Source organism: Engraulis encrasicolus, chromosome 14 (genome assembly GCF_034702125.1).
Source record: "Engraulis encrasicolus isolate BLACKSEA-1 chromosome 14, IST_EnEncr_1.0, whole genome shotgun sequence".
NCBI lineage: Eukaryota > Metazoa > Chordata > Actinopteri > Clupeiformes > Engraulidae > Engraulis > Engraulis encrasicolus.
Genome location: NC_085870.1, coordinates 47,043,302 through 47,070,390, shown reverse-complemented (window position 1 = coordinate 47,070,390; position 27,089 = coordinate 47,043,302). Strand labels below are relative to the sequence as shown.

Below are 27,089 nucleotides of genomic sequence, written 5' to 3'. Positions count from 1 at the left end.
ACGACCATTGCTTCTCACCTGCTCCTGACTGACGCTTTCCTCTTGAGACGATATGAAATCCAAGTGTAGACCTAATCTCACGTTTCGATAGCCTACGTTTTTATTCGGTGCGCAGTCATTTTCTTGAGAAGTGATTAAATATTTCCGATATGCTGCTACTAAGTAGCAGACTGTTTCATCGGAGGAAACTCGCCATTCCTCTTCGGACAGAAAAAGTTTGAATTCTGTGTTTCTTATTTCCGGTGGCATATTCTAGCTTGGTCAACAAATGAAAGCCAGGTGTGACTGTCCACATCCCCGTCATGACAGGTGATTTGGGGCAGAAAAGTCAGAATGTCAATCAGTGTAGGCATACATAGCCTATGTCTACGACTTTCGATGAATGCATGCTCTCGACTGCATAGCAATTTGCTACAGTGACAACATGAAGGAAACCCTACAAGAGGAGTGTAGGCTTTTTGCTTTTATCTATGCAATTGCGCTCTCTGCTGGTCAAAGAACGCCCTGTTAAGCTTAATTAAATGACATGAGAAGCGGTCAATGGGAGCAGATCCAGATGCGTTCCTGTCTGATGTCACAGACATACAGATAGCCAGACATACAGACCTATGGTACTCTAGTACTGCGGGAGTTATTTTCTATGTTATTTTCTGAGTTTGTTTCAGTTTGTCATTCATTATTTATTCATTAATTTTTTTATTTTTGCAGTTAGTGATGAGGGAGCCACTGGGAGTGAGGAGGAAAGGGTGAGACAGAGGACCCTGGCAAGACTGTTTTCCTCAATGCATGCAGAGGCTGAGTGCAGTTCTGCGGATGAAGTGCAGGAACAAGATGAGAGTGAAGAGCAGGAACAGGATGAGGGTGAAGAGCAGGAACAGGATGAGAGTGAAGAGCAGGAACAGGATGAGAGTGAAGAGCAGGAACAGGATGAGAGTGAAGAGCAGGAACAGGATGAAAATGATAGTGAGGGAAGTGGAGGTGATGACTGTGAGGATATTGAGCTGTATGAGGAGATGTATGAACCAGGCAGTGAAGAGGAGGATGTGGAAGAGAATGATGGAGGAAATGTCAGCCATTGTCAGGAGGAGGCATGTAGAATGGTGGAAGGGTTAAGAGAACCATGCAGCTCCAAATGCTGGAAAAAATGCACATATAAAATATCAGCAGAACAGCGTAACAACATCTTTCAAGCATACTCCAAGTTAACCTATAAAGGCAAGAAGAGCTACATGTTCAATATGTTAACAAAGCAGCCAACCAAACTTACACGTAAGCAAGGGAGCAGACGAAATGCAACGATGAAGTACCATCTTGAGGATGAAATGGGGAACCGACAACAAGTGTGTAAAACAATGTTTTTGACAACGCTGGGATACCACCCCAAAAACGACCGTTTGATTGTGACCCTGTGCCGAGGTGAATCCGTAGGCCTACAACCACCAGTGGAAAGAAGAGGAAGGCACAATGGAAAGAAAATGGATCTCACTAAAATTTATGAGCATATTGAGTCCTTCCACCCCACCATCAGCCATTACAGGCGCAGCCATGCCCCAAACAGGAGGTACCTCCCCAGTGATATTACAATAACAATGATGTACAATGACTTCAAAAAAAACAACAGGTGCTGCTCATATGAGACCTACCGGAAGGCCATCAACAATCTAAATATTGCATTCACTAAACTCGGAGAAGAGGAGTGCGAGACATGTCTGAAACACGCCATTCACATGAAGCAGCATGAGGAAGGTAGTGGCTGCGAAACATGCCACCAGTGGGAGGCTCATCACAACCGTGCAATCACAGCAAGGCAGCATTATCGTGTGGATGCAGAAAAAGAGGAGGAGGTCCACTCTGTGGTCCGAAGTGTGGAACTGCAAAAGGTAATAATGCTGCCCAGAATGCCTGGAGTCAAGACTGCAGTCTTCACTCGAAGAATTGCAGCCTATCATGAAACATTTGCCACAGTGGGGAAGATGTGCCAAAAGCAGACTAAGACTCTGTCCGTCATCTGGCATGAGGCCATTGCTGGGAGATCGGCTGTGGAGGTAACGTCTGCCTATGTGACATGCCTCAGCGTCGAGGGAGTGAAACACGTCACCTATTGGGTGGACAACTGCACCTCCCAGAACAAGAATTGGGTTTTACTGACTACACTCGTCAAGCTGATCAACTCCGATACCAATGACATCACCAACATCACCCTCAAGTTCTTCGAACCCGGACACACTTTTATGAGTGCTGATAGTTTTCATGCAAGCGTGGAGAGGACCATGAGGAAAAGGCCTGGAGGAAACGTACTAGATTTTCAGGAATTCCGAGACGTATTTGCCTCTGCCAACTCCGGAAAGGTGAACGTTGTGGAGCTCCAAAGCAACAACATCCTCGCCTGGACAGATGACCATTCATCGGCCAAGATGAAAAATGAGGCACATCTGGCCGACATGGCCGTCATCCAGGTGAGAATGGGCTCCAGACACCTGTTCTACAAACGCGATCACGACCAAGAGGACTTCATGGACTGTGACTTCCTGAAAGCAAAGGTAGTAGATAATGATATATATAATAAATAATAAGTAAATAAATACACGTTTGTATGTGCTATAATGGATACAAATTTGATTTATAGGCAAAGCTTGGGTTCCCCCCTCAACTGCGCCCTGGTGACAAGGGAGTGGAGGGAGTGAAAAAAAGAGAGATCATTTCGAAGCTGGTGCCATTAATGCCTGAAAGCCGCCGCCAGTTTTGGGAAGCTCTGGCAGAAGAGCAGTGAAGCGCGTGCACACACACACACACACACACACACACACACACACATACACACACACACACACACACACACACACACACACACACACACACACACACACACACACACACACACACACACACACACACACAGAGTTTGTGACAGCTTAATGTTATAATATTTGCCTTATTAATTGTCTTATTGATATTTGTTTGTATTGTTACATTGTATTATTATATTGATTATTGTTATAAATAGGCCTAACAACACACACACACACACACACACACACACACACACACACACACACACACACACACACACACACACACACACACACACACACACACACACAGTTTGGGAAATTGTTTATTGAGTTATCAATGTTTGTATTGTTGCTGTATTGTAGACTATTATTATGATATTTATTACTGTTATTGTATAACATTATTGTTATAAATTATTGCTATTTATTGCTAGTATTTATTGCTATTGTTGGACTTATTTATTTATTATAATTAAATGTTATTGCATTAAAAACGTGAGAGATTGATGGTTTCATGATTCAATAGATGTCTACCATGTCTGAGGTTGCTTACACATTTAAAGGGCTAATTACAACTACTAACTGAACTATATCCCAACCTTAAAGGATTTATCCGGAGTTGGAACAAGTTTGCCTGATTTTTGCATGTTTGGGATGAAATACAGTCACTCTAGAGCAAAATCAAGGCAAAAGGATGCGTTTTGAGAAAGTTTGATAATATCACGTTAGCCTCGTTAGCCATATCAGCTATGCAATATGAAAGATGCGGGCATCGTTTTTCGACGGTTACACACATTTCAAAAACACAACATTTTAAAGTCTTGCACAGCTCAAAACAATGTCACACTTACCTCGTAATATGTTGAGGGTATCCACACATAAACCAAAGTGTCCAAAGTCCTTCATGTATTCTTGAAAGGTCTGCAGAATGTGTTTTGTGAAGCTACTACCTTGAGAATATCTAAATTACGGTCAAGACAACTATTTGACACTAAAGCCCACCAAGTAGATTGCCGAGTGCGTCGCACCATCAGCTATGATTATTTCCATAGCGAGTAACCACAGCTGATGGTGCGACGCACTCGGCAATCTACTTGGTGGACTTTAGTGTCAAATAGTTGTCTTGACCGTAATTTAGATATTCTCAAGGTAGTAGCTTCACAAAACACATTCTGCAGACCTTTCAAGGATACATGAAGGACTTTGGACACTTTGGTTTATGTGTGGATACCCTCAACATATTACGAGGTAAGTGTGACGTTGTTTTGAGCTGTGCAAGACTTTAAAATGTTGTGTTTTTGAAATGTGTGTAACCGCCGAAAAACGATGCCCGCATCTTTCATATTGCATAGCTGATATGGCTAACGAGGCTAACGTGATATTATCAAACTTTCTCAAAACGCATCCTTTTGCCTTGATTTTGCTCTAGAGTGACTGTATTTCATCCCAAACATGCAAAAATCAGGCAAACTTGTTCCAACTCCGGATAAATCCTTTAAGTCAACTCTGAAAGCTCTTATCCTAAACACAGACATAAATAACTGTGAAAAGATAAAATAAATACAAAACCAAATCTGGATCTACATACTGATAGTGGCCTTGTAGATATACTGCACTTCTCCATTGACACCGTGGTTTTGGTGTAGGCAGTATTACCACAACAGAATGCAGTATAATGATTTTTCAGCTAAAAACTCATGAGAATGTTTTTTTTTCGTTTTTTTCTTGTGTGCATACATTTCCACCATAAAAAAAAGTATTATATGGAAATGTCATCACCACTTTACCTCCAACACAGTTGCGCGGCCAGAAAGGAAACTTTAAAGCCTTTTTTCTCAGTTTGCCATTTTGAATTATACTGCGTTCTGAAATTGTAGGGCAGCATATTGTAGAAGCAAGCAGTTCCATCATATACTGTAAGGGTCTCTGACAGTGGAGGAATGGCAGCATTCGGTTGATCTTTCACCAGGTAGTGGAACACCAGAACATGGCTGGTGATTCGTTGATTGATTGAGTGGTTGGTGATTCATTAATTGGTTGAGTGATGGGAGTGATTTTAAGGTCTTTATATACCGGTAGGCCTATATTTATGGATGAGTCATTTAAAGAATTGAAAAAAAAACAGAGCTCTCACACACCATGTAACTGAACCAAGTATGTTTTTCCAAATGTCATAGGTACACCAAAAATATGATATAATATTCATAACCTACACACTCCAAGCTTGCATATGGTATATGGCAAGCTATGATTACCAACTGCAAAATGGCTGTTAAGGCCTTGACAGTTTACAACTATATAGTAGGACTAAAATGTATAGCTAGAGCATACTGGGTTATGTACAATATGATGTACAGAAGGAATGAGTTATATTAGTGTTACCACTCAAATTCTTATTAGGGACATCTTGGAGGTTCAAAGAAGTCATGTGGCACTTGAGAAAAGCCATCTAGATCCAGACATCACAACACAATGTAATCGCAGAGGAACCGTATCACTGATGCTAGTTGCTAAGGCTTTGCCTAGCAACTGTTGCTATGCAAAAGGTTCACCAAATACTGTATAATATCTGTAAACTACAGACTCCAAGCTTTAATATGGTATATCATAAGCTATTATAACCAACTGCATCATGGCTCTAGAGGCCTTGGCAGTGTATCACTACATAGGACTAGAATGCATGGAGTCATATACAATATGATGTGAAAATTATAGTGGGAGTGAGTTATATGACTGTTACCACTCAAATTCTTATTCAGGACATCTTGGAGATTAAAAAAAGTAATGTGGCGTTTTGTTGTGGGGGGGGGGGGGCATGGTAGGCTACCGTTCCTCCCCGTCTATAGGTGGAACCGGTCACCTCGTCGGCCGTTATCCTTTATGTATTGTCTGTATATAATGACAAAAGAGGCGATCTATTCTATTCTGTTCTATTCTGTTCTGTTCTGTTCTATTCTATTCTATTCTATTCTATTCTATTCTATTCTGTTCTGTTCTATTCTATTCTATTCTATTCTATTCTATTCTGTTTTCCTCCACTTCTGAGCCCCCTGTTCCATCTCCTCCCACTGTACCTTGGGTTGCATGCGTTCTGATCCTGTGATGAAATGAGCGTGTCCACCACCCTCCTTGGCCAAGCCTGTGATGAGAGCAGTGCTGGCCCCCTCTCCAATACCAAAAGAGAAGCACCTGTATTTAAAACAGTAGTTTGATAGATCTTAATCAGGGCTCTAAATTAACTTTTTTCTGTCACCAGCCAAAACGGCTTGTAGATGTAAATCTTACTAGCCAAACACACACTCACTTATCGGTCAAAGTGGTTAGTAAGTTGTTTTTTCTACCAGCCAAACTGAAAGTTCACCAGCATTTGGCTGGTTGGCTGGTGTTCATTTAGAGCCCTGATCTTAATATCACAAACCTTGTTCTATACACAAACTAATGTAATGCCATGACTGGGCAAAAAAGGTTTTCATGTTGTTACGTAAGCCTACTAGTCACTTACCGGTGAGAACTGGCATGAACTTTCACCACATCCAATACATCTTTTGTGTTTCCGACTTCTCCATCAGTGAAAATGAAGAGCAGAGAGAGAGAGAAAGTGGACATCAAAAAAAAGTCCTGGGGCCTCATTTACTGTATCAACTGTGCTGGAGCACAGATTTGTTCATAAAGGCTTTTACACTCCTGCACAAAGTCTGGGATTGATGACACTTGCACATGCACAACAAAATGCTGTACTTGTACTGTACACTGTAAAAATATCGCAACTTTACCAGCTGCTTCAGAAATCCAAGTTAATTTAAATCTTTATTCATTGTAAATTTTGTGGAGTTGTGTTGTGTTGTTTGAACACAAAGCTGCAATTCAAAGCTTCACAGACACAATTTACAAAAAGGATTTAAATGAACTTGAAATTCCGGAGCAGCTGGTAAACTTGTGATTTCAATTTAAACCAAGTTGATTTTATACAGTGTATAGCAGAGTTAATTAACTATATTAGTTACCATGACGTATCACTGATATTATTTTTTACAGTCTACGTATGTGCTTTAAAAAATAGGCCTACTGATTGCCTACCTGTCTAGGGTGTTTAGGAAGGCAAGGTTGGCCGTAGATGTGTGTCAGTGGTTCAAGAATCTCAGTGCCCCCAAGATCAGCCCTCATTGCCTTCACTCTTGCGAGAGCATCATCCATAGTCTTTTGGTTGTACTCAACACTCTCCCTGCCAGAGGAAAACATACAGCAGTACTTCTCATTTTTATTAAAAGTATGTATATTCGTGGAATGTGCAGTGATAAAATAAAAAGTTAAATTCAAAAGCTTACTGACGGGAAGAAATGTGTGAACCTGGAGCCAAAGCCGTAGATGTTGAAATAGCAGCCGGTTGGCAGGCTCTTCAGCAGTAAAAGCAGGGTGTCCTGAGGATGGCAAAATACAATACACATGAGACTTGGCTAGTCTCCAGTTTTGGGGGCTTTTTGTACCTTTAAACACTCATGAAATTTGGCTACTCTCCAGTTAGGTGTTTTGGGGGGGGGGGGGGGGGGTGGGGTTGGACCATTAAACACACATTAAATTTGGCTAGTCTCCAGTTAGGTGTTTTGGGGGCTTTTTGGACCTTTAAACACGTATGAGATTTGGCTAGTCTCCAGGAAAGTGGTTTTGAACATTTATTTCAACAGGACAGTGTTGGGGACTGGAAATGAAGGGCAGTGAGGTATAACTGAGGTCATCTGCGCTAGTTCGCCACCTGTGACCTGCCAGTGAATTCTTCAGTTCGGGCATGGGAGCCACAGCACAATACCGCTGAGCTAAAGGTGCATACAGACTGATAACTCAGCACTACCAATAGTGTATGAAGCGCGAGAGGTTTACTAATGCTCTACGCCAAACTAGGCGTTACCATCCATTACAGAGAGATGGACTGTGAAATTACGCTTTCCAGAATGGTTCCTAGGTCCCCATGGTAATCTATGGTCTGGGTCCAACATGTCTTCATACCAGAGCATTAAAATAAGTGAACTGAAAGCCCAACGGGGAAACTCCAACTCCCATTGTCATTGTGGCACAGTACCCAAGTGAATACGGCGCACAATGAAATTGCATTCATGCCTGCAAGACGGTAGCACCTGATCAAATGGCGCCCAAAAGGGAGCAGTGCAGCGGGACGGTAGCCTGCTTTAGGGCACTTCAGTCATGGAGGAGTATGGGGGAGAGTACTGGTAAATTACTCCCCACACCAACCTGGTGGTTCGGGAGTTGAACTAGCAACCATTGGGCTACAAGTCTGACACCCTAACCGCTTACCCCAGACATGCTTACTTGAACATTTATCGGGTTTGTAGCCTGATTATTGTCTTTCAAAACTCGTGCTCCACAACGCCTGTGACAGTTAACGTTTCGGCATGGTTTTCGTCAGGGCACAATTTCGTCACAATTTCACAGAAACGCTGCTTTACTGACAGGTTAGGGTTAGGCATGGTTTTGATCAGGGCACAGCAGAGCATTTTTGCGTTTAGCAACAGAAATTTGCCGCGGCAACAGAAATTCACAGACACGGCGGGAAAACTGTGTGAACCTTGTCACGTGACAAAAGTGCGTCACATGCGACACGCTCCGTTGAGGAGCATGACTTTACTTGCAAAGCGTCGCACCATAACGCAGAATGCACTTTTTTGCAATTGCGTGAAATAAATACGCCTTCCTTTCCATAATGGCTGTCTGCATGATGAAGCACCACAGCATTCCCTATAAATTCATTAAAGGTGCACTGTGTGAAATTTCCAGAAGTTTATTTCCAGAAGTCATCCTTCCCATTCACAAATGTTACCTTTTTCATGAATACTTACCTTCAAGTTCTAAGTATTCATTATGACTGAGAAAATGGCATTTTTCATACATGAAAAGGGGATCTTCTCCATGGTCCGCCATAATGAATTTCCCGAAATAGCCAATTTTTAGCTGCAAAATGTGCTATATTTTGGTCACAATAGTGAATATTAGTTTATTATTCCTAATTTGGCAATAGGCAGCACAGTTTTCATGATCAGCATAGTTATAGCAATACCTACTCTGGCATCATCTTACACAGTGCACCTTTAAGCATCTACAGAGAAATTACAGTAAATCAGGTTATGACAAAACAAGAAGCTGCAAAAACTTGATTCTGTTGTAACACATCTACAGTGGTGATACCTTGGCATTATCTATGCGTTTCACGGCAGTTCCAGAGTGCATTTCGCAGCCCATACTTCCTGACTGGTCCATCAGAAAAATGAACTCTCCACAGGAGTCAAGTGAAGATGTCGCTGCTGCAGGGAACTCTGGGTAACAGCTGAGCATAACTACAGGGTCACGCATCAGAGAACCTGATCAGAGAGGATCAAAAAGAAAGTCAAAGAAAGAGGGGAGAAATAAATGGGAAATTCTTTATTTATTGATGTCTACCATTAAGTTTTTGAACTACATCCTCTAAAAGAGTAACCTGCTCAACCAAGTTAATGACCACCCCATCAGATAATCAGATAGCATGAGAAGTATGTGCCTCATCATTAAGTATTTTTCAAACAATTTATGGTAAAGAAGGTGTGTTTTTCCACGCTATAATTTCACTGTTCTGGGGGAAGGAACAATAGCGACATTTAGATGGACACTTTTAATGTTATCACCTCTCTCTTTATCCCTTTTAAAAGCGTGCCAGCCACATCTTTTTCCAACGATAATTAAGTGAGGAAGCCTTTACCTAGCTCTGCACTGGGCTGTCCCGCCTCTATGATGGCAGCGGGCTTATGGGTGTCCTCATAGTAGAGCAGCAGCTCCACACCCCCATCAAACATGTGGCCTGAAGACAAACGCACCTGCAGGACCACAGAGACCAACTCAAATGTACAAGAGCTACAATAGTTGTTATTGAGCACACAGATATTCAGGTCTATTACCACGCCATACCTTGGCTTCTGTTTTATCTAGGTTGAGGAACTCCAGTGGCTCGAGGGAACAGTTGGACTCCACTTTAGAGATGGGCAGTGGGGAAGACAGGTGAGCTCTCAGAGCCAAAGTATAGGGCACCCTATCAGCTGGCACTGATGTTACAGTGGCCATGTTGCTCCTGTCCATGCCTGAAAAGCCAAAAGTAATCATCAATATTACATTACTTCATCACATTTAATTACATGTTATATTACATTATTATATGGTGTGACGTCATCGGTCGAATGCTCCATTCATTTCAACGGGGCTCCCCAACGTTCGCACGTCTGTTATTTTTCGATAACGGACGGGTTGGTCTATAACAGACCGCTGTCAATGGCAACAAGACTTTTCACTGCTAAAGCGACTTTTCAACAAGACTCTAATCAGCTGCTGTGATAGACAACACCTGTTGTCCTGGCTACCTAGCTGTTGCCTAACGGTGTTCCACAACGGCACTGTTTTGTTTTGCGCTGCAACAATCTTTTGACTTAACATTAAATAGGCCTAAAGAAATGTCCCCGCCATGTGTGAATCATTTAGGTATATCCATATAATAAGCGGGTTAACTTTCGGCGAATCGGTCGCTTTGTGGAATAGCAGCACTTCAGAGACGCGTCGGGGTCTAAAGATTCTCTCTGTCGTGCTGCTATTCCACGGTAGCGACCTTCTCGCCGAACGTTAACCCTTACTTATTGCATTGCACATTGGCCAATTGCTAGTAATATGAGTCAGAGGAACCTGACATTAGATACTACAAGGGACACATATGCTTCTTTTCCACGGCCGGTTTTCTGGTAGGCCTACAGCTCCACACAGCATGCCTCGACCGCCACTTCTTGCTTTACGATTGAGCTGTGTCGTACCTATTCGAAAAGCAAAAAGGGGCGGCTGACTCGTGCTGTGTCGAGCTGTAGGCCAAAAAACGACAGTGGAAAACAGGCAATAGACGCAAATGTGGTCAAGCTAAGTGAACTTCGCCATTCATTTCTATGAGGGAGGCGAAGGCAAGCGAACAGGAGAAGAGAAGCAAAGTTATTCGACCAAGTTTAATATTATGCAAATGAGAAACGAATTTCGCCTGCGGCAGCCACACAAATCAACAGCATAACTGTTTCATACCATTTGATTCGTTGTGGCAACCTGATGACAGTTGAGCTGTCAGAATGGAATACTGAATTTCGCCTCTCTCATTTCACCTGTTATGTGTCCCTAGCGTTAATGCTAGAAGACATTACGCCAGGGACACATGCAGGGGAAACGAGTGAAGCGAACAGAGACGAAATTCAGTGTTCCATTCTGGCAGCTCAAAGGTCAACAGGTCATAGCGGTGAATCAAATGGAATGAAACACCTAGATGTTGTTGATTTGATCGGCTGCTGCAGGCGAAATTCACTCCTCATTTGCATAATATCAAACTTGGTTGAATACTTTTACTTCACTTCGCTCCTGTTCGCTTCTCTTCATAGGATTAAATGGCAAAGATCAAAATGTGTGTGCATGTGTCCCTGGCGTTAGAAGATACAGCATGGTGCATTAGTTACCAACGGTGAGCCCTTGAATTAAGCACAAGGCCTTGACAATCGCTTTAGACAAAACTCAGGTGGGAAAAAGTATAGCCTACATTTGTAAGTAGTTATGAAGCATTTGGTGTAGGATAGAAGTGAAGTACTTAAATTGTGTTATTATTAGTGTATTGTTGGAGTAATTATACATAAGTTATCCACTTTGACTAACTCTTGGCCAAGGCTTTAAGTCAGGGCATATGTGTGTGCGTATATTATATATATATGAATGTGTCATTGTTTTTGCTCTGTGCCTGCAGGCCAGAGAGAGAGAGAGAGAGAGAGAGAGAGAGAGAGAGAGAGAGAGAGAGAGCAGGAATGTTCTTCAACTGTAGCAAACGTTCCTGATTAGGCGAGGAGAAAAGGACAAGGTCACATTCAGTCTGTTTCAGCTAAATAACAAGATATTCTGCTAAGAAATATGCTACTGTGTAAACTGGTATTCTGCTAAGAAATATGCTACTGTGTAAACTGGTTTCAACTGGTTTAGCTAATCACCCCTCCCCTCAGACCAATTGAAACCCCAAATGTAACTAGGGCTATCCTTCAATAAAATGTAAAGAGAAAGGAGGCTGTTTTCAGAGTGAGTTGGACATTGTAAACTGAAAGCAGTCTCCTATTCATTCTCCTTGCAAGTTGGTTTTAAATTTAACTCAAAGTCTCTGTGTCTCTTTTGTACAGGTTGTTAGAGATAAATGTTGGTGGCTTAAACCTAACATTTAATTGGTCCTTTCGAACCGGATTCCAAGATACCTGACGATTCCAGCGTGCGAGTGAGATCCAGGAAGACTGTGGCCACAGCACTAAGACCCTTTGCGGGACTGGTCCCTCCCTCGCAGGCTGGGATCTGAGGGTTGACGGAATACCCCAAGAGAACAGAGAATTGTGAGTAGGTCTTTTATTCAAAAGGATTGAATGTGAAAGACGGTAAATAGAGAGTAAAACCCTGACAATTCTAGACTCTATCAGGTAAAATAGGAGGCCAGACTCCTCTGTGTCGTTGAACAAGTTAAAGACTGGACTACGTAAAGTAAAGGGAGGGCAGACTCCCCTAGTTTAGAAGAAACTAGTTAAAATCTGTGTTCTCCGCGTTGAGAAGAGTGTGAAAGTGTGTATGAAAGGAAATACATTTACCATTAGGTGATTGTGTTTCATTCCAATTCAACAAGAGTAAAGTAGTGAGCCCTTGTGGATGCTCGTATGCAAGAAGATTCCACCTGAGAAGGTCGAAGAGAATCTTACCACAACGGTCGTTGATCGCTACCTTGTTGCAAAAACCCAGTGTTAGAATACTGCAGGTATTAAAGAACCACTGGGCCAAATTTTAGTTCAAAATGGGAACGGGGCAAAGCAAAGACAGAGAGAAGTTCTTGGAAGAACTATCGTGTAAAGACTGGAAAGTAGTACAAAAAGAAGACCCTACGGCAATATCACCTTTGTGTTATTGGATAAAGCGGGACGAATAGAAAAAGACTTGATAAATGCTTTGTATGTGGAGAAAAGGGTCACTGGGCAAGGCATTGCCCACAACAACAACAACAAAAAAAGTAGATCTGAAAACTCGGAAATTATAGCAAAACTAGTGTGAAAAAGCAAATGACAGCCATTTGGATTACTCACTGAGCGGTTAATGTCTCAGATACCATATAGTAATATGATCTGTTTACTAACAACTGTGATCTCTGTTTGTCTGTCTGTATGGGCCCTATTTGTTGTATGAATTGTCCTAGTGGGACACCCCACTGTGTGTGTGTGAGAGAGGTTGTATGTGTCTGTGGAGTGTACATGTGTATCTGTGTGCCTATAATATGTCTGAGAGTGGAAGACATTCTTTGGGTGTTTAGTGGAGGTACTCTATTGTGTTCAGAGTTAGCCGAAGCTTGTGAGTGCACATGTTGAAACTATTTTTTTTTTTTTTTTAAAGAAGAAGCCTTTTATTTTATTCTACAATTCAACTTTGAGGTCTAGAATTTTGTCATGATTTTGTTTTTCCACACATTCTTACCAATTTATTTTTGGCAGGAGAAAATGGGGTTGTGGAGTTATGTTTGTTTCTTTAGGCAACTGTTTTCAATTGATTGTTAATGTTTAATGCATTTAGTGGGGTCGTAGGCCTGTGCAATTTTTGACAGTCATTTCAAATTGGTGTTAAAGTTTGGTTTTCACTTCCAAGTTGAAGTTTAGGGTCTATAGAACAATTTGAGTTCGAGTGTCAAACACACAGATAACAAAATGGCCTGCGGGGGGCGCTCTAAAATGTATAAACTGCTATAACTTTCGATTAGTTTAACCAAATTTAACATATGAGGTATGTATGGATTCAGTATTAAGAGGAGAAACGGGTGAGCTAAGTATTTGGTCACCAGATTAAAGACACACTATGTAATAAACACACTTTTAGCCCATGGATAGCAAAATTCAGGGTTTTTTTAAGATAAAGGGTGGAAATGCCCTCAAAGTTGCAATAAAACATAATTTATTGTTACAAGCTATTGTAAATAAAGCCTGGGATATCATTCAACTTGATTTGTTCAGAATATCCCTGAAGCACAAAGATACCTAGGATACCTATACCCAAATATGGCTGCATAAAGCCTATGTGATATTTAGGACCCAGCTTGCAACTTTGAGTTTATGAATTTAGCATCATGAGTACCAGCTTTTTTCAATCAAGCCATATTCTATTAACACATAAAATCACAAAAAAGTATATCTGGAAGAAAATAAATCAATAATAATAATAATAATAATAATAATAATAATAATAATATTATTATCAAGACTGCATTTCCGGAGAAATGCTATTAGTATGCTTTTGGCTTCTGCACACACATACGCATACAGAGCTGTCGTATACACACACAGAAACATGAGGGAAAGAGATAGAGCTCTGTGTGTGTGTGTGTGCGTGCGTGCGTGCGTGCCTGTGTGTGTGTGGGTGTGTGTGTGTGTGGGTGCATGCATGTATGGAGATGCTTCAGGTGCCTTTCAGCAATGGGTGGGTAGGGAGAGGTAAGGGTGGGATTCGAACCTGCAACCCTCTGACAGACACCCAATACCCAGTAGGCCACTGCCACTTACTGTATAGAGTGGCCACAGCAGCATATTAGGCCACGGTTGTCCAGGTTCTACAAGGCTGCATGTGTGTGTGTGTATGAATGAAGATTCTAAAGGTGACAATTTGGCAGTCAATAGCTGAGTAATATGTGCAGCCTTATCTCCAAAAGTTTTGCAAGTTGTCAAATGATATTGACACACAAATGGCATAACCCTGTTCTTCATGTCAAAGCTGAGATCACTTTTCTAGGCCAAATGGTTCAGTCAAAAAGTGGACATATTCAGGCCTATGCGCTGAGCTGTTCACACAATGTCTCTAAGTGAATGGGGTCACATCATAGGGATTTTAAAACTGCTCTCTCTTATTTTGAAGAGTTGGCTAATGATCATTCTTAACACAGTTTGTATTCAGAGCCAAGGACTCTCTGACAATGCCTTTACCTAGTCGAAAGGTGAAATGGTTTATTTTATTCTATTAAAACCCCAAGGACAGGTCACCTCTCACTCTAACTGCCACAGTTTGTGACATCATCTTGACCATTCTACCATTCATTTCAATGAGCGGGAAAACAGAGAGAAAACTGAAGAAAACGAGTCTGGTGAACAAATGAAAGGGGGTAGGCCAGCGAAAAATACACCACCGTGAGCCCTTTTCGAGCTGTTCGTTTTGGCACTCAAACCGTGTCTCTATCTCTAACGCTGCAACGATTCAAAGTCACCGTACTAATGAATGGAGGTGAATGGAAAAATGTAGAATAATAAACTGTTGATGAACAATTAGTATGCTTTCCCGCAAGCATACTTAATAATAAACTGTCGGACAACAATTAGTACGCTTGCTGGGGGCAAGCAGAGGCCTTTGGCAAGCATAATGCATAATACTATAGGACTATTTCATACATGGAAGACACAATCATCTGCTGTTATGAAGACATCTCTGTCATCTGGGAACTGTCCATTTGTTACCAGCACAGTTGACAGGAATAAAAAACGTTCTGTCTTATTATCTGCATTTGCCAGAAATGCCTGCCAATCTGGTAACAAATGGACAGTTCCCAGATTTGGACTACACTACCAAAGATGTATTCCAACTAGAGGTGAAGTGCAGCTGTACTAGTACTTGTACAAATAGACCTGCCAGATCTTGGTGCAAGTGCATGAAGGCAGAGTTAAAGTGCACACGTCTGTGTAAGTGCACATGCAATTTCTAAGACTGACCACTGACTGTTATTGTATCTGTTCTCTGTCATAGTTATTGTAGAGTGGAGTATTGGGATAAATGTGGTCTTCTGTTTGTTTTTGAATGCCAGAAGAACTGTTGTTCCTCATAGTATATATCATCTTCATTATCCTTATCCTTATCCTTATTATTATTATTATTATTATTATTATTATTATTGATTTACTTTCTTTCAGATATAAAGTTTTTTGTGAATAAAATGATGACTTGATTGAAAAAAAGCTGGTACTCATGATCCTAAATTCATAAACTCAAAGTTGCAAGTTGGGTGCTAAGTATGACATAGGCTTTATGCAGCCATATTTGTGTATAGGTATCCTAAGTATCTGTGTGCTTCAGGGATATTCTGAACAAATCAAGTTAAGTGATAACCCAGGCTTTATTTACAATAGCTTGTAACAATAAATGATGTTTCATTGCAACTTTGAGGGCATTTCCACCCTTTATCTTAAAAAAGCCCGGATTTTGCTGTCCATTGGCTAAAAGTGTGTTTATTACACAGTGTGTCTTTAATCTGGCAACCAAATACTTAGCTCACCGGGTTCTCCTCTTCATGCTGAATCCATACATACCTCATATGTTACATTTGGTTTAAATAATCAAAAGTTATAGCAGTTTATATATTTTAGAGCGCCCCCCGCAGGCTATTTTGTTATCTGTATGTTTGACACTCGAACTCAAATTGTTCTATAGACCCTAAACTTCAACTTGGAAGTGAAAACCAAACTTTAACACCAATTTGAAATGACTGCACCTAATACGACCCCACTAATAGTCTTAAGTGAGAAATCACCAACCGTGGTGAAGGCCACCGGGCTCTTTCTACCTGGCCCTTTATGTGTAAGAAAAGCGTAACGTTGCGATGGTCTCTTTTTGATGGTTTGTGCAAGTAGGGAATTGGTTGAGGTTGAACGGTTTAAAGAGGTGTAATTTAATTGTGATATCTGGGTTCGCCAGATTTTCCCCGTCTGTATATAAACAATGGAAAAGTGAAACTGAACGTAAAGAAAGCTGAAGCAGGTTGAAGAGACTTTGAAGGCTATTTGTTTGTAGGCCTATTTGTGATACTCGTTGTTTGTGCATTAATGCTATTGTTTTAAATGGACTATCCTGAACATGTTAACTTTGCAAAAGAGTTTTGCTTTCATGATTTACTGTACCGAAATGTCTTTGTTCCTTCTAAAGAATAGATGAAGCTTTCTCCTTGTTCTTATCTCCTTGTTCTTATGAGATCTTGAAATAACGCAGGCGTTATTTGATGGCCCAAAGGTGCTGTGAGTAAACCTAATTTGGACCTGGTCTGAGAGTTAGATCACATGTGCTAAACATTGCTAGCAATTTAGGTTATCATTTTGTTTTGATTGACTTTTAACTGTGACTTGTTTCTTTGTTTTATTTCATCGGATTTCTTGCCTTATTATGTATTTTGAGTTGGGTGGTAGTACTCAACAAGTCCTTTACAATGCAATTATGATCTGGAACTGTATTTTAATGTCTGCAGCACAATGTAATTTATAAGATCATCATGTAGTTAAAGGAAAAGGGGCCGTGAAACACGTGCAAGATCATAAATCCCCAGATGATTTGAATATTACAATGTGGCATACGCAAAAACTAGACTCTGAATACACAGAGGCACTTGACAAGGTCACCCCAGCAAAGATAACAGTGTCTTATGTGTATTCAGATGTCCACACTACCTCAGCAGCGGCAGCGATACTGCCAGACTCTGAAAAAAGGGTTGTACAAATTGTACGGCAATCCGCATATCCCATTATGCAAAGGAAAAAATAAAAATAAAAAATCTGGACGGGAATGAAACGGGAAAATTGGTGGACAAAGGAGATTGGGTGGCGACTGGGTTAAACACATGGTATAGCTCCTCCACAAAATTGAAAAAAAAGCCCTGTTTTGGACAGTGACTATGCAATCAGGAATGCACATGTTAGAGGAAGAAGGATGAAACCACTTTCTCACAGAGGAGGAGGAAGATTTGCTAAAACCAGTCCCCATCAAACTCTGGTCTAAGGGACCCTGTGATGTTGGATTAGTTAAAGGGGCAGCACCCGTTATAATAAGACCTAAAACTGAACACCGACCTAGGATAAAACAATACCACAGCTTAAAGTTATGTCAAATATCTATCATTGTCATTAGTTTAATACTATAAGTGTGAACATTGCTTCACATGTTTGGCACTATGCAGTGCCTGGCATTGAATGAGGTGTGTGATGAGCAGAGGTGGAAAGAGTACAGAAAATGTGTACTCAAGTAAAAGTACCTATCTAAAAATCTACTCAAGTAAAAGTAAAAAGTACTTCACTTAAAATGTAATTTGAGTAAAAGTTACTTAGTTACTTTTAATTAGCTTTCCTCTTGAGAATGTCATGTTTATTTTCTTGAATATCGTCCTCCATAACCTCTATCTCTTGCTTGGCACCAGCCATCATCCAATACATTGATACAAGATAGTAAAATAGTGGAAATGCTGTGTGCCATCCTGCACAATCTTTCATTTCCGGCGGATTGTGTCATTATTGTGCATGGCATTTTGTCTCTCAGTCATTTTTTTTTTTACTCAGTACTCAGGCCAGGTTCCAGTGTAATTGAGTAAAGTACTTGGGTCAAAATGTACTCAAGTACAAGTAAAAGTATTAATTTAAAAAATTACTTAAAAAGTACAAAGTATTCATAAAAGCTACTCAAGTACAATACTTGAGTAAAAGTAATTAGTTACTTTCCACCCCTGGTGATGAGACATGTCAAGGTTTTCTACTTGCTTTTAAAAGTTTGAATTTGGGGACGTTGGGATCCTTATATTTTCATTTGTTTGATTTACAAAGGAAGAGACAGTTGTCTCTCTGTATTTTCATTTCATTACTGTTTTGAATTGTTTGGTTTGTTATTTTCGGGTAAACCATATGTGTAACCGTGCCATACTTAGAATTAATCTGTGTAAGGGTCTTGAAACACCCTTTTCTTTCCTGTGTGAAGATAAGTAGGCCTACCTGTAGACCAGTGGTTCCCAACCTATGGGTCGGGACCCCCCTTATGGGTCGCCAAAGATCCAACGGGGGTCGCGGAGCCCTCTTGATTTTAAGGGGTTTCGTTTTAAATACATATAGCCCATGTTGAATAAAAGACAAAGCATTTAACTAATAAATGCATAGACGCAACAAATTGTAAGTGCTACATTAAACATTTATTCTATATTTGACCAAAGACGAATTGAGGAATAAAATAACTAAAATAAGTTATCGCAGGAAACGGAGGGCATCTTGTGACTCCGTCTCGTGCGGGCGCTCGCGTGGTTGGGTCACCAAAGCTTAAAATAGTAAAAACATGGGTCCCCTAAGAAAAAGGTTGGGAACCACTGCTGTACACTAACGATGAATCTGAGATTGAAACTTCATACAAACAAAGATTCAAAAGTTAAGATTAAAATTAAGTGTTTGCACAAGGCAAATAGTGAAAGGTTGGTCTAATTTTATCATGTTTTTAGACAAAAATGTATCATGTCATTTTTTTCTTTCTCTTTCAAACCATGCGACGTTTGACCTAAAGTTAGACAAGGTCTGACCTTTATACCGTAGGTAAAGGGTCTGTCTGGTTGTTTGTTTCATTTTTCTTTTAAAGTTGCGTATTTTACAATGGCAGTTGTGTTTTCTTTCTTTTTATCTCTTACATTTTGATTGGTTTATCTAGTGATCTGTATGTCTGGGTGATGACAATGCGCAACTTTGGAATGGTGTGAGAAAGTGGAGAGTAGTAATAAATGTCATTCATTTTAATTTGATGGAGCCATGGGCTAAGCCATGTCTCAACAGGAGGGATATAAGCATATACTACTTATGGTTTTAATTCCTATTCATTTTTTTTTTGTAGAGCATGTATAGTGTGTGCAAGGCACAATGCTCAAGGTAACCTAAGACCTAAGAGGGGGAAATTCCCTAAACCTGAATATCCGTTTCAACATATCCACAAATATTATTGGATTCTCAAATTACTAAAAAAAAAAAACAACAACAACAAAAAAAAAACACCCTATCTTATTTGTTGTAACGATGTGAGCAGTAAGATGCTTTGTGGTGCCAGATTGTTAATTGTGTGTAGTGTTTTGGTGGTAGGTGTTCCCATACTTTGTGTTCCACTCCCATTATTGGCAGTAGTTGGGCTAGGCCCCTAAATCACCATGACCTCATGACAGAAGGACAGTGAGGACTGCATGCCAATATGTTTTAGTTCTGTTACAGAGGGATTTATGCAGACCTAACTACTATGTGAAGCCAGCCAATACTATGATTAAAGTAATTTTGTACTGCATGCTTAATGTTATGCTTCTCTGCCTATTATGTCCATCTGTGCATAGAGTATTTTCAGGGCTACATTGGATGCAGTAACCATGTGGTCAATACCATATTTTTTCAGTCTGCGTTTATCGCCTATTCAGTAATGGACTGTACTCTAAACGTGAGCCACAATAGTCAGATATGACCAGAGTCGGTTTCATGTTATGCTTTTGGGATTAAGTAATTTTCTTTTTCATAATTTTGCTGTGCTCTTGATAATTGTTGTTCTCCCGGAATGTAGTGCTATCTATTTTATTTTGAGTATGGATTATGAGACAATGGTCGGTCTGTCTTGGGTTTTGTTTTGTCACCACTAACAAAACGTTTTTTTTTGTTTCTTTTCTATTATAATGCTCTCTACTCTGTTACAGCTGCGCACCTCCTCCACACTACTGTCTGTGTGTGGATGAGTTGACTGAGAGCTTCTTTCTTTAAGCAAATGTTTGAAGAAGCCTGCCTTGATATATGTACCTATGAAATGGAGGGTGTGGGGAGATGTTTGGCAGAATTTTCATTTTTGGTTTATTCATTTTTGATTTTTTCTTTTTCAGAGTTTGATGCAGACAGGTATTTTGTGTGGACAATTACTGTGCTCAAAGTCTGTTTCGGAAATTACTTCAGTTTTATTGAGTCATGTGGATGGCACATATCTCAAACAGGAGAGATATTTTAGGATTAATCAGTGCATCAAACAAATATGTGTATAGGGCACATGTTAAATGAAACCTTGTTCTGAAACTTCACCCCTAACCTAACCTGAAACATTCATTTACAACAATGCTGATTTGGCTAATACATTGACTATGATAAATGTCTATGTGTAGAGTACTTTTCTCTGTTCTTCTTCATCTCAACAGGAAAAAGTCCCGCTAGATCAAGACTAAGGCCAGTGATTGGAGGTTCATCAAAGTGCTGTCAGATGCACGTTGAGACTGTCCAAACCGAGTGCGGAGCCCACTGTCCTGAGGGTTACGATACATCTTTTGCACGGCAATCTGGGGAGACTTGGAGTGGACAGACCCTCCCAGTTGCTGTGTGTGGGGGTGGACCTGTCATCAAAAAGGGACTGAATGTTTACATTCCGTCCGTCTCAGTGCTGCTGGGGTGAACAAGGCGTTCCCCTCACCTTTACAGGTTTAACTTTCCCAAAGCCAATGGTGGAAGCAAGCTTGAGACTGTGTTTTTCCTTACAAACTGGAGACGAAAAAGGTGCTGGACATTTTCTATGGACATGGACTCTGTGGGTGGATGCGGATCCCGGGATGGTTGACACACACACGGATGGTGGGGTGAGTGTTGCCTGTGCCTGCCAGGGGCGCTGCCAGGGATGTTGGGCCCCATGGGAGATTCAACTTTTGGGCCCCTTGGGGGCCCCTCTCAGTGCTTGGGCCCTTGGAATCTGTGCTGCTTTCCCCCCCTAGCGGCCCCCATGGTACCTGCACCTGTCATACATTGCTTATGTGTGTTTAAACTTCATTAGGAGAACAAGAAAATGATTTCTATTTCTTCAGTTATGTGTATGTTCGAAACATAGGAATGATTTCTATTTCTTCCTAACTTTACGTGATTAGAATGACACCATAAAAGTTTTAACTGTGCTATACCCATTTAAAATCTGTATTTTTGTGTGTTTATGGATAATGCCCTTATGAATGTATTATGGGTTTATGAATTTTGTTTGTTATGGAGTGGATTAATGCAGAGGTATCATGTTTGGCAACTGCGAGATAGTGCAAAGAGAATAAACAGGAGGGAAATGTTGGAGTAATTATACATAAGTTATCCACTTTGACTAACTCTTGGCCCAGGCTTTAAGTCAGGGCATATGTGTGTGCGCATATTATGAATGTGTCATTGTTTTTGCTCTGTGCCTGCAGGCCAGAGAGAGAGAGAGAGAGAGAGAGAGAGAGAGAGAGAGAGCAGGAATGTTCTTCAACTGTAGCAAACGTTCCTGATTAGGCGAGGAGAAAAGGACAAGGTCACATTCAGTCTGTTTCAGCTAAATAACAAGATATTCTGCTAAGAAATATGCTACTGTGTAAACTGGTATTCTGCTAAGAAATATACTACTGTGTAAACTGGTTTCAACTGGTTTAGCTAATCACCCCTCCCCTCAGACCAATTGAAACCCCAAATGTAACTAGGGCTATCCTTCAATAAAATGTAAAGAGAAAGGAGGCTGTTTTCAGAGTGAGTTGGACATTGTAAACTGAAAGCAGTCTCCTATTCATTCTCCTTGCAAGTTGGTTTTAAATTTAACTCAAAGTCTCTGTGTCTCTTTTGTACAGGTTGTTAGAGATAAATGTTGGTGGCTTAAACCTAACATGTATATCATACTAAGTATTCGTATATGGTAATTGCACTTCAAGACATGCTTACAAGAAAAGCAATCTGCATGTCGATTGAAAACTAACATGTTAAATTGTCTTTAGCCTAATAAAAGCGTATTTTAGTTACATGTAATGTAATGTCATGTATTGTGTCCAAATCGTGTTTCTTTTTTTTGTTTTGTTGTTGTTGTCTTTTTTTACTTTATTGATAACAGGACAATATGAGAGGTGGACAGGAAGCGAATGGGGAGAGAAACGGAGAGGGGTCAGCAAATGAACCGGGCCGAGAATCGAACCTAGGTTGGCCGCATGGCATATGAGTGCCCCACCGTTAGGCCACGGCAAGGCCGAAATTGTGTTTCTTTCATGTGATAAACATGTTAAAGTATCTTTAATGTAAAGAAAAACATACTTGAGCTACTGACACTCACCAGGTGGTGTGTAGCGGGGGTTGAGCACAGTGGGCAGACAGAAGCGCAGGGCGTCATCAGCTTGCATGGCCAGCTCTGAGATGTAGACCAGAGTGATGGCAGCACTCTCTCCTGGGGGCAGGCTGCCCACGTTCAGCTGGAACACGTCTGGGCTCTGAGCACTCTCCTCCAGCAGGAAGGCCTGGTGGCCCGAACTCAAAGCGTCGTCATACTCCTCCCGTGCCTGCGGTTGAGGATGGATTCATTAGATCAGGGGTGGGGAACCTAAGTCTCTAGGGCCGTTTACGGCCCCCGATATAATTTTAATGTAATGCTGTTTCACAACAAACATGAGATGCTTTGTAAAGGAATCTTATAAATTACATTTGCAATTCAATTTAGTCATATTTAGGAGATCTAGAGAAGGCGGGAGCATCATTATTTGCGGCTACCTTCCTGCCTCAGGCCCTTTTCAGCTTGCTATTATCAGTGGAACAATGAACTCAGAAGTTTATCGAGATATTTTACAGAAAAAAGTCAGATAGTCTGTCAAACAGTTGAAGCACACAAGAGTATGGATCCTGAAATGTGACAACAACCCATACTTTAGAAGCAAATCGACTTTAGAATGGCTTCATAATAATGAAATACACGTTCTGGAATAGCCCAGTCAAAGCCCTGACAAAAAACAATTGAGATTATATGGCATGAAGTCAAGAAAGCTATGCACTCCAGACATCCCACAAACCTTGCTGACGTGAGGCAGTTTTCTAAAGAAGAGGGAGACCAGATAAATCCAGATTGTTTTGTTAATCTGATCTGCAACTACAGGAAACATCTGGTTGAGGTTATTGTGACTAACTTAGGGTTAAAACCTATTGAATGCTAGGGTGTACTTACTTATGCCTTGCTGTCCTGTGAATGTTTACATCTTATGGCCAATGAAAATATGAAAACGTGTAAATGTTGGGGTTGAATTAGTTAAAGCAGACTCTGGTTGTTCCTTCTTGTGATTTCCGGGAAGATCAGACCATGTTTTATGACCAATTTTAACAGAAAGGTAAGAAATTTCAAAGGGTGTACAAACTTTTTCTTGGGACTGTAGATGTCAGTGTTTGTTTACAATCAAAGTGCCGCCTTCGTACTGTAAACCAAATTCGTATTGTGTTATGGACAACTGGGTTTTTAGCACAGCTTTGTGTATTCATCGGGAGATTGGAACTTATGAGAGATACAGGTGAGATAGGAAGGCTAGAATGCAGCTCCATAGTGGCCCAAGTTGGGCCTTCACCAGATTGAAAGGTAGAAAGCCATATAGGTAGTTTCGTAATGTTTGATGACCAATAATAATGTAGAAAATTTGGCAATGCCAAACCTCCTATTTTCCTTGAACCTTGTAAGTAGGTTTTGTTGATTCGTGCTAGTTTGTTATTCCAAATAAAAGCTGTTGTAATTTTGTCAAGTTTCTTAAAAAAAGATTTAGGTAGAAATACTGGGATCATACGGAAGAGATATAAAAATCTAGGAAGCACTGTCATTTTGACAGAGTTAATCCGACCAGCGAGAGAAATAGGGAGAGTCGACCATTGGGTCAGGTCCTGTTTAGTGCGCTCCATTAGGGGGTCAAAATTATTTTTTAACAAAGCCTTAAAGGTGCGTGTGATCTGTACTCCTAGATAGGTGAACGAAGTGGATTCCACCTGAAATGGGAGATGATCATAGTCAATATCAATTGCCAGCTGATTAACAGGGAAAAGAAGACTTTTGTCTAGGTTCAGTTTGTATCCTGATAGGGTGCCAAATGAGCGCAGAATTCCCAAAATGGTAGGGATAGTGTTTTCTGGCTCTGAAATGTATAAAACAAGATCATCTGCGTACAGTGACACTTTATGACTGATACCGTCTCGCATAATTCCTGAAAAGTCATTATTTGCTCTTAGCGCAATAGCCAAAGGCTCTATAGTATAGTAATAAAGGGCTGAGGGGACAGCCCTGGCGGGTACCCCTTTGTAGTGGAAAGTAAGCTGAGGTAGTGTTGTTGGTTCTTACTGATGATACAGGCGAAGAGTATAGGGTCTGAACCCAAGATTGAAAGTACGGACCAAAACCAAACTTATTTAAGATACAGAATAGATATCCCATCTCTACTCGGTCAAAGGCCTTCTCGGCATCTAATGAAACGATAACTTCAGGTGTGACAGTAGAGTGGTCAGAGTGTAGTATGTTAAGCATTCGCCTAACATTGAAAAAGGATTGTCGATTCGTAATAAAACCGGTCTGGTCTGGGTGTACAATGGAAGACATCACTCTCTCAAGACGAAGGGCCAGAGTCTTACTGAGAATTTTATAATCTACATTCAGCAGACTGATTGGACGGTAGGAGCCACACTGTCTGGGGTCCTTGTGTTTTTTTAAGAGTACAGAGATTGTTGCCTGTGTCATTGTTTGTGGGAGTGCCTCTTTGAAATGGGATTCAGAAAACACTGCACATAACAAAGGTGTCAGTTTGTCGGAGAAGGCTTTTAAAAACTCAGAAGGGAAGCCGTCAGGGCCTGGGGCTTTTCCACTTTGTAATGTACTTATGGCCTGAGTAATCTCAAGTTCAGAGATTGGATTTTCTAAAGCTGTAAGTTGATCTTGGTCTATAGATGGGATGTCCAAAGTGTCCAGGAATGAGTCTGTATCCAGAGGGTTGGAGGTACACTGGGAGGTGTATAAATTTGAGTAATATTGTTGAAATGCATCATTAATTTTTGCGTGGTTTGTTAGGATGTGTCCAGATTCATCAACAATTTCAGAAATTACATTCTTACTAATAGATCTCCGTAACTGATGCGCTAGCAGTTTACCAGCTCTGTTCGTAGATATGCTGCCTGGTTCGTAGCATAAGTCTCTCTGTATCACGAATGGATAGTGTATTGAACTGGGATTGAAGGAGAAGTTTCTGCTTAAACAAGTCTGGAGATGGGTTAACGGCATATTGTGCATCCACGCTGGAGATGCGCTCAGTTAGCTGTTTTAGTTCTTTATTACGTTCTTTATTTTTGTAGGAGGAATATGAGATAATTTCCCCACGAAGATAGGCCTTCAGAGATTCCCAGACAGTGGACTTTGCCACCTCTGTGGTATCATTCAGATATATAAAAACATCAATTTTTGCTGTGAACACAGTCATGAACACTTCGTCCGCCAAGAGTGATGTGTCAAATCTCCATACACGCTGTGATGCACATGTCTCTGGAAACACAATATCTAATTGAACAGGGCAATGATCTGAAATTACAATGGCATGGTATTTACAGCAGGATACAAATGGAATAAGAGTGTTGTCGAGCAGAAAATAGTCTATCCTGGAGTAAGTGTGATGTACTGAAGAGAAGAAAGAAAATTGTTTAGACAAAGGGTTGATTGCACGCAGAGGATCTGACAAGTTATATGTTTGGAGGAAGTTTTTAATTACAGCAGCAGATTTGGGGTGTGCGTTTGGTTTGTTTGGATGTATTTTAGATTTATCTAGGCTTGGTTGTAAAACACAATTCCAGTCGCCACCAAGGATAAGCTGGTGGTTATTCACATCGGGTATCAGTTCTATGAGTTTTGAAAAAAAGTGGGAGTCATCCCAGTTTGGAGCATAAATATTAATTAAGATAACCGCTGTGTTATATATCTTACCACTTACTATAATGTAGCGCCCATTGCTGTCTGGTATAACATTAGTACACGTGAAAGGCACATTTTTACTTACAAGTATTGCCACACCCCTAGCCTTAGAATTATATTTAGAATGATACACATGAGAGATCAATTTTTTCTTTAGTTTGTCGTGTTCTAGTGTTTCAAGATGTGTTTCTTGCAGGAAAGTAATATGTGGTTTAAATGTACTCAGATGAGAGAATATCCTGTTACGTTTTGTGATATTATTAAGGCCCTTAACATTCCAGGAAATAAATGTGGTAGATGGGACCCTTGTTCCGGGTGGAGTTGCATTGTCATTAGCCATAACCAATACTATGGTGGAGCATAATTGTTAACATTTGGAGGCAAGTGCTGAGAAAACTATAGTAAAACACATAAAAAATTGAGCATGTAATTAAGAATACTCTTGGGAAAATAACATAGACACATAAAAACAAGCAATGCACACAACATATACCCCCTGACATGTCTTCCCCAGAACTCAAGACAGTCACCCACCCCCCATATGGTATACAGCCTAACATGTACACCTAGTCTAACTAAGCTATCTGTTACCTTCCTCGTTGCCCATGACGAGAGATAAAAGAGAGAAGATGTAACAGTTTCCTAACCCAAGTCAGCAAACACAATAATTGCACTCATTTGAGTAGCCCATTAAGTAAGGGTTAACGTTCGGCGAGA

General features: G+C 40.7%; 1 pseudogene; it reads right to left on the bottom strand.

The window, feature by feature from the left end:
* LOC134462780 (von Willebrand factor A domain-containing protein 5A-like) overlaps positions 1-27,089 on the bottom strand; it is a 73,760-nt pseudogene that overhangs the window by 43,724 nt on the left and 2,947 nt on the right.